The following is an 8,208-nucleotide window of genomic DNA, read 5'->3' on the forward strand; positions in this document are numbered from 1 at the left end:
ATCTAACTTTTGTAAAAGTATGTGGTAGATGAATGAAAAAATAGAAGAAAAATGAAAAAAGTAAAAAATAGTTACCTAACACAATAGGAGAATTATATTTGTGATTTTTGTAAATGATTAGCTTCTTCTTTGTACATTTATTTATTATTATTATTATTATTAAATCATTTTTGTAATAAAATACATTGGAGTAAATACTTTTGTAATTATTTAACATTCTTTATACTTTCCTATTTGTTTTTGGATACATTAAAGTATTTTTTGAAAACATACAGTAAGGTTCCATATTACCATCTGGTTTTCCCTAAGCCTACTTTCTGACTTTTTGTACAGAAGCCTTCAAAAACCATACTTATAGCTACACTAACGAAAAATCCAATTAGGAACATTTAGTTTAATATTTACCAGTACTTTTTGCACAAAAAATGTGGTGTAGTTATGATACCTTGTTCATAACTATTCACTATAATGAAAATGGAGTTCCATAATACCACCTTCTCCTCTACACATTGGTGAATATTATAAATAAAACAAATATCATAATTAATATGAATACATTATTGTTTGAATAATGCAATGATATAAACTTTTATTATAAGATTCGATGTAAAATTTAAAACGAAAAATAACAGATTGAATTCCAAACAACATATGTACTTTAATTGAATAATTTTTAAACTAGTTTTAAATTCCAAATAACTTTATTGAGTAAACTACTCCAAAATATTCTTATTACCTCTGACCAATACTGACATACAACATGATTTAATTTAATGAATATAATTAACAAAGAGATGATTGTTAGAACAATGCAATTTTGTCTAGACTATGTCTAATGTATGTGGCGTGTTTTTAAAGTAACTACCGTTTTAATATAACACCGCTGGAGCGCTGCAGTCTGCACTTAGCGCATGCGCGCTGTGTACCTACATCTGTTGGGAAGCCACAAACACCATTACGGAGCCAGTTGACTGTGTTTACTGTTGTTTGTGTGTTATTGAAATGCCGTCACTCATTGAGAATCCCGCCAACTGCGAAGTGCGTGCCGTTATTCATTTTCTCAGTGCTAAAGACTCGAAAGCGGCTGAAATTCATTGCCAAATCAGTGAAGTTTATGGTGAAAGCGTTATGAGTGATGGAATGGTACGAAAATGGGTTAGGGCCTTTAATAATGGCCGCACAAACATTCACGATGAGGAACGAAGTGGGCGACCTTCAGTCATTATTGACGATTTGATTGAAAAAGGGGACTGTAGAGTGAAAGAGAACAGACGATTCATCTTTATCTAAAGAGTTTCCTGCAGTTTCAAGAAGTGTTCTCTATGAAATTCTGACCGGACGATTAAATTATCGGAAGTTGTGTTCCCGTTGGGTGCCGAAAATGTTGACGGAGGAGCACAAAACCAAACGTTTGGCCAGTGCATTGACTTTTCTTGAGTGCTACAGTGATGAGGGAGATGATTTTTTAAGCCGTATTGTTACAGGCGATGAAATGTGGGTAGCCTACGTTACACCGGAATCGAAGCAACAATCCATGGAATGGAGACATTCATCATCTCCAAGGAAAGTCAAGTTCAAGCAAACAATTTCTACTCAGAAATTCATGTGCATGGTGTTTTGGGACAGATACAGAGTGTTGCTTGTTGATTTTTTGCCTCATGGTGAAATGATCAATTCAGCTGCATACTGTGAGACTTTAAAAAACTGCGCCATGCAGTACAAAACAAAAGGCAGGGCTTACTGAGCAAGGGTGTCGTTTTGCTCCACGATAATGCTCGTCCACATACGGCAAATCAAACTCAAGACCTAATCACATCATTTGGCTGGGAACAATTAGACCACCCTCCATACAGTCTCGACCTAGCGCCAAGTGACTATCATTTGTTTCTGCATTTGAAGAAGCATCTGGCAGGGCAGCGCCATAACAATCACGACAAAGTCAAAACGACCATTCTGCCATGGTTGTCTCATCAGGCAGCAACATTCTTTGAGGATGGAATACAGAAGCTGGTCCCACGATATGATAAGTGTCTCAATATTAATGGGAATTATGTAGAAAAGTAGTGTAAAATATGGGCTTTCACATAAATAAAAATTTTGTTAAAAATGTTTGCTTGTTTTTTTTATATTTCAAAATGGTACTTACTTTAAAAACATGCCTTGTATTTAATTATTAAAAAAATTTGGTAATATTTTAATTAAAGTATTTTTGTAAGTTTTTGTAAACTTATTTGTTTAAATGATGTTTTGTCAATGCTATACTTTCTAAAATTACTTCTACTTATTAATAATTTACCTCATAGAATATGTTAAATTTATAAATGTAATGGTTTAGTTTTGATAACTGTCAAAAACTAAACCGTTTAATGTTTGAAGTGATGAAGATTTGAAATGGATAAGTCCTGTTGTGAATAAATATAAACAAGTGAATTTGAATGACATTTTATATTTTCTGAAGCCCAAAAGAATTTACTGAAATATAATCAAATTGTAAGTAAATAATACATAAATCTGCATCTAAAACACTTATCTGCTTTTGTTCATAATTATTTTAATTTTATAATAAAGACAAAAAATAAAATATTTAAAAATAATTCATTTAATATTTGACATATTTAAAATGATTAAATTAAATATTAAATTAAGTAAAATTACCTAGTAATTCTGTAAAATAATTAAATTCAAGTTTATATTGTAATGTACATTTTTAAAGTACTTACTAAAGTGGCAGAAGGAATTTCTGAAAGGTCTTTTTCGTTTTTCTTTGGTAATATAACATGCTTCATTCCAGTTCTGTGTGCAGCTAATATTTTTTCTTTAATTCCACCAACCTAAAAAATTTCATTATATTTTTAATCTTAAATTGGTTAAAGAAAATATTTTAAATTCTTTAAATTATGTAAAACTTACTGGTAAAACTAATCCTGATAAAGTTATTTCTCCTGTCATAGCAAGACCAGATGATACTAATCTTCCTGTAAACAATGATATTAAAGCAGTAACAATAGTTACTCCAGCAGAAGGCCCATCTTTACCAACAGCACCAGCAGGAAAATGTATATGAATGTCTGTTCTCTCCATCAGATCTGTACCCTTCTGAACAGGAATTCCATACTAACAAAGAATATTTTCATTATATATAAATCAAAATGTTAATTAACCATATCAGTTCTTCATTATGAAAATATAAGGATAATTAGAATAATTAAATGTGTGATGAATCACATCTAATATCTCATCTAATTTTATTGATACTTAAAAATTTTTTTTTCGTTCTTTTTTGTTTCATAAATTTTCACATATTCTTTTTAGAATTTTACTCTTAATTTGGTGAATTTTAATAAAAGTTTTTATTATATATTATATAAAATATNCTGATCCAAGATTACTCCGATCGTTCAAATCCTGTATACAAATGAATTATAGCGACCTGAACAATCTCTATCCGCATATACAAACGCTATCTGGGATCAACTGGATCGCGATTAAACTAATCAGAGGAGGATATAGAATCGTTTGGATTGGATAAAAAAGATTAAAGATGGCGACCTACATGGTTAAAGTCAAACTGATAATTGACGGCAAAAAAAGAAATATGTTTAACTGTCTACAATAAAAAGTATTTAAAATTTATAAATGGTAAGTAGAGACATTATTAAAATATGGGACTATCCATAAATTATGTCCGCATTTTTCTTCAAATTTTAATCCCTCTCCCCATCTTGTCCAAGTTTCCGTAACCCCTTCCCCCCTTCGGATGTCCAGCAAAACTCAACCACTCTCAAAATCTTTTTAACGAAATAAAACGAACGTCCATTGAACTTGAACCCTACCCCTCCTCTACGTCCGACTTGTCATAACCCCCCGCCCCCTTCCAATGTGGACGTCATTTATGGGCAACCTCTATCCAATAAATTGAGAAGAAAAAAATAAGTATTAAGAGAGTTTTGCGAGATTGTACAGTACAGTAAGAATGCATGGCGTGCACTCTCCCATTTTGCCATTATGTGAGTAATTTTATTCACGGAGTAAATGCGATTCGATCCTACTTGTATATTTTCCACCAACTAACACAAGATAGAAGCGATCTGTATCACGTGACCAAGACTGATCAGATCTTGCAGATCGATTCCTTTAAAACGAAAAGTATTTGCACCCAAGTAGTGCCTGTCGAACTCAATAGAATTATTAAAATTTAAAGCTATGTTTCTTGTGTGATGACTATTTATAACAGTTTTCTGTGCATAGTAATACTACAATGTCTTTACAAAAATGATTTAATTCTAAAACTCTTATTATGTTTTGAATAGTTCTACAACTATTACTGGGTAACCCACAGTGCCGGCCCGAGGCAAGTTTTAGGATGGAGCGAGATCCTATTATGGCGCCCCCTTGGTTGCCCCTAATTTATACACTTTAATTTTCTTTACCACTGAGGCGCCCTTTAGGACTTAGCGCCTGGAGCGGCTGCTCCGTTCGCCCTATGGTAGGGCCGGCTCTGGTAACCCATTAATTACGTGTACAGTTCAAATTGAGGGAGGGAGGAGGTCGAAGCAATGTCTACGTTGACTATTTTAGTGGTGCAAATAATCAGAAAATTTTTGCAGAACATTTCTTCAATGTCAGGGGGCCCGTGAAGTATTGTACACGTAATTATTGGATGCCCAATGTTAATGTTAACAAATTTAAATTCCTAATATATTTTAAAAGCATAAACGACCCAGAATATCTTCATATCTTTTTAAATCCACCTTCAACGACATACATCATAATTCTAAAATTTCCTAAAAGAAATTTATTAGCCTATATAATTGTATATACATTAGTCTCTCTGTAATCCAACACACAGTATATCGGCCGGGCAGATGTCGGATTAATGGACTTTATATGTATGTACAATATAGAAAAAATCGCACTTCGTTCACAAGTTAGTTTATCGTATTAATCACAATTGTATGTTTTGCCGGCCGCACGAACAACAAACAACTAGCGACTGACAATATAGTGGCCCACCAATGGCCAAGCGGTCTTTGTACCCTGAACACTGGGAGCTCGTGGAGTTTTCCGGGTTTTCTCCATGTCTGTAACGCCTAAATAGGAGCCAGTTTCCCTTAAAACGACCTCCCGGAAGGCATCCCCCTAGGCAGATCGCCCAAGTGTTGCGTTGCCATAACTTAAAAACGAACTGACAATATAGGCTTCACGTACAAATCGGCAAGTAGTAACACGAAAATTTCACATGCGCCGTCTTGGGGAATGTCGAGATTATACTGTATTATTTAAATCATATATGCAAGTACCATTATCTATTAAGCTTCCGAATCGAATCATATGCTTCCTATGCTTTGCTTTCTTATACTAGAAGAACTTACCAGAAGATGGCGAAGTATTCATTCTATAAATATCCTTCGGTGTCATTTTATCCTCGCGCCTCAAGTTAAGACTAAATACAGTAAAATTAAGAGGCTTAAACGGCTGTGTCTATGACTATAAAGGTTAGTGAGCGACACTTGCAACTTGTTAATTAGTTCCGGATTTGTTATTCTCCCTTGGGTACAGTTGTTTACCACATGGAAGACAATAACGAAGAGGAGGGCAAAGTGTGTTATAGTGAAGTGAGATTTGTAGGACTAATAGAAAAGGAATGTTAAACTCAAATTTCGTTATATGTTCGCTGTATATTGTTCACGTGCATTAATTTTTATTTAATAATTTATATTAAATAAAAACTATATCACTAGAGTACTAAATCATTAAAATGTTTGTTTAGATTTATATTTCTGTATACCTATAACGAATTTTATACATACTTTAAAACAACTATGGATAAGTGATTAGGGGCTGCCCATAAATGACGTCCACACTACAACGGAGGGAGGGGGTTCAACTTTAATGGACGACCGTTTTATTTCATTAAATTTTATACAGTTTATGCATTTTATTATTCATAAAGTGATAAAAATTTTGAGGGTGATTGAGTTTTGTTGAACGTCCGAAGAAGGAAATGGGTTACGGAAACTTGGACAAACTGGGACAATGGGGAGAGGGGGAGTAAAAATTTTAAGAAAAGTGTGGACGTAATTTATGGACACAAAAAATTAAGTTCGAATTTAAAAAAGATTCTGTTAATATAATTATTGAATTTTTTCTAATAAAATGCTATCATCATTTGATTATGTTTCTAACTAGAATAACTTATTACTGATTAAATTGAGTTGAATAGAGTTTCGTGTGGAAAGAAGTTCGCTAACCTTCACCTGACCTTGTATATTCGGATGTTGCAATGTGCCGGACTTGACGATACGATCGAAAAAAGATAATCCAAATTAACTGTTCTACTCGAAAGACCAAACGTTTCGAAAAAAAAATTCTACTCACCAAAACATTTATTCAATTTTATTAATTATAAACCGGCAAGAATTGTAACATTGCGTGCACAATATTAAAAGTCGTTAGTTGTTCTTGAATAAGTTCTGACCTTCGTGTAAAATTTTTATCAAATATTTTCGATTATCTTCGTCTTCGGATGAGTGAATCACTTCTGTAATGCTTCCACATTACGGAACATCGTTAATTTATTGATAACGTCAAAGAAGGTGAAATCACAATCAAGGTTACGCTGATATGACAATTACAATGATAATTAGTGTTTCTTCATTTGCATACTTCTCATAGCTTTAAAAATTCCACATATCACTGCACGTACGAACTTTTTTTTAATACTTTTTATCTAGCAAAGCGGAGATAAAACTGATACTGTAATTACGTATAATATAAACGATGCTACGACTATAAATCTTTTATTCTGTCGTAATAATACTAACAATTTTATCTTGGTTTTTTAACACGACAAATTTTTAATGGTCAATTTAAACATAACAGGTATTGTGAAAAGGGTACATACAAAAACTTTCTTAATAAAATAACACCGTTTTCTTGAATTAAATGCTATAAATAAAATTTTGATTTTAAATTAAAAAAAAGAAAAATCAGCTGATAGTTCGTGCAATTAGAATAGTGACGATATACAGCGTAATAGTTCAAGGTTCTGACCCAAACTTAGTTGCCAACAAATCATCCAACTCATAGATTTATGTGAAGCTACAGTATATCTGTTTATCTTCAGCAAATAGCTCACATTACGTCATGTGACTATACAATCGTTACGCTCGAAGAAAACTACACGATTAGAATTAAGCACTTAAACATACTAATTTATTAGTTAATTCTAGGCCTTCCATCAAATCCACAAGTTTTACTTCACATAAAAATTACCCCACGAATTTAAACAGCGCTAATAAGCATGACATTTGATCAGAATATAATTCGGAAAACACATAAAATTGAAAGGACACGAAACCAATTTCCTAACATATGTAAATAATTAGTTTATAATTTGTATAAAATTTGGCTGATTATATTTTGATTATGAGTCCAATAAAACTGGCAAAAGTTGAAATTAATGATTCATTATTTTATTCTTCGATAATTAATTTTCATATATTTTTTTAATTAAAATTATTTTATCGAATTTTTTTTGGACGATCGAACAATAAACAATTATTTTTTTAGATGGCAAATATTTATTCTTATCGTATAATCGTTTAATTGTAAATTGCGGAAAGTAAAACCGTCGCTCAATCGTCACATTTAAGTGTTATTTCATTTTTATCGCCGGTTTTTCTTGAGGAAACTTTTACTGCATTTAAACTTGGTTATCTACCAATTATTTCTACGAGGTGTAAACTGATTTATGTCGTCTTTTTATTAACTTATGTTGAATTTACGCTAGCATTTGGCCCGTCTGTATCAATAACGCACTCAATTAAAATTTATTTGACGTGTAAAATAACTAACAGATTACAATGTTTGCCCATAAATTTTGACAGACAAGCGGATAAATGGTGTACGTTTTGAGTCATTGCTTAGGTAAACAAAGTTATATAGAGAAAAACACGAAGGATATATTTCTATCTTCAATCAATTAGAGCAAATCAATGTTGAGGACGAAATCACGTGGTTATACGCGTCAAAAAATCGTGCATTACTTACTGCGTTACGAATTTACCTATTGATACACCGTTACAAATATAGAGCGAAGTAAACAATTACACAAGTGTAATTAATTGGATACTCACTGCGAAGAGTACAACTCGACCGTACGAATATATTTCAAAAGATATTTTTACATCTGACTCACCTGAATTG

General features: G+C 32.4%; 1 pseudogene; it reads left to right on the plus strand.

The window, feature by feature from the left end:
- Positions 1-1,002: 1,002 nt before the first annotated feature.
- LOC111642671 lies at positions 1,003-1,874 on the plus strand (annotated as a pseudogene).
- The last annotated feature ends 6,334 nt before the right edge of the window (positions 1,875-8,208 follow it).

Source organism: Centruroides sculpturatus, unplaced genomic scaffold (genome assembly GCF_000671375.1).
Source record: "Centruroides sculpturatus isolate CEXI.00-Female unplaced genomic scaffold, Cexi_2.0 scaffold1677, whole genome shotgun sequence".
Taxonomy (NCBI): domain Eukaryota; kingdom Metazoa; phylum Arthropoda; class Arachnida; order Scorpiones; family Buthidae; genus Centruroides; species Centruroides sculpturatus.